This window comes from Chinchilla lanigera, unplaced genomic scaffold (assembly GCF_000276665.1).
Source record: "Chinchilla lanigera isolate Chin_1 unplaced genomic scaffold, ChiLan1.0 scaffold00055, whole genome shotgun sequence".
NCBI classification, from domain to species: Eukaryota; Metazoa; Chordata; class Mammalia; order Rodentia; family Chinchillidae; genus Chinchilla; species Chinchilla lanigera.
In genome coordinates this window covers 8,025,925-8,027,123 of record NW_004955456.1, presented here as the reverse complement: position 1 = coordinate 8,027,123, position 1,199 = coordinate 8,025,925, and the positions used below count along the sequence as shown (strand labels likewise).

The 1,199-nt window shown below is 50.4% G+C and overlaps 1 protein-coding gene across 5 annotated transcripts in view; it reads right to left on the bottom strand.

Annotated features, from left to right (window-relative positions):
• LOC102028498 (zinc finger protein 717) overlaps window positions 1-1,199 on the bottom strand; it is a 14,017-nt gene that overhangs the window by 4,159 nt on the left and 8,659 nt on the right. The window lies entirely within an intron of this gene.

The window sequence follows — 1,199 nt, the reverse complement described above, 5'->3', positions numbered from 1 at the left end:
CCGCAGAGTGCCGTGTGCCAGAATGGCTGTGGCAGCCGCAACAGCAGCAGCATAGAGAATTTGTTTCTCAGAATCAGGTTCAGAGTGCTCAGTGATCCAGGCACTCAACCCCTATGGCCAAGAGAGAGGACAGCTTGGCTACTGCTCCAGGTGGCAGTGGACCTTGGCATTATCCACATGGCCCTGGATTGAGATGCATACAGAATGCAAAAGTTCTGAGGTTAAGAAGGCTTCCACCTTGATTTCAGACGAAGGCCCAGGAGGCCAGAGTGTGCCCCTGAGAGGGCAGTGTGTAAAGCTGTGAGTGTGAAGCAAGAGGTTCAGTGGAGACCTCAGAAGTTTGGAAAAGCCAGGAATGTGGACTGTCTGAGGAAAGCTGCAAGGAGGGAGCAAAGCAGTCCCAAGAGAGAAGCCATGGGAGCTGTAACCATTGGAAGTGCCATAGGGGAGGAGTCATGCAAGCCCTTGAAGCTCACAGTGTGCCACAGATTGCTTCAGATGCTGGACATGGAACTATAGGACTTAATGTTTTCTCTGCTGGACATTGGACTTGCTTTGGTCCCAATGCTTTGTATCCTCATTTGTAATTTTTGGGAGGAAAATGCTTATTTTGTGCTATTGAATGTTGGAATGTTTAACTTTTCATTTGTATGGGGGCTTGCAGCTCAGAGTTTGCCTTACATCTGGGAAGAGACTTGGTACTTGGACTTTTCAGCAGTGCCGAAAATGTGAAGACTTTGGCAACTTTTGCTGATGGACTAAATGCTGTTTATATCTGCCCCTCGAGGCATTGCACGTGTGGCTGCTGTGTCACATCTGTGTCACTAGGCAGCAGAGAGAATCGAGGCTATGTCTACGCTCAGTGTTCTGACCCATGAACGCCTGAATGATTAGTAGCCTGATACGGACAGAGCCATTGCAGGGTGCCATGTGCTTGCCAGCCACTGGGAGCCTGGTGAGTGAGGCCACCTTCTGCTGATGACCCTCAGTAACCTGAGGGTCTTGCAGTCCCATGGCAGGAGACAGGAGATAGTTCACTGCCTGCAGGGAGGGGGTTTGTTAGGTTGCCTCCTTGAAAACCATAGAAAGTGGTGCCTCCCCTCTTTTTGAGACAGGGTCTCACTATGTAGCTGAGACTGGCCTTAAACTCATGGTAATCCCACCTCAGCCTCCTGAGTGCTGGGATTACAGGCCTACAC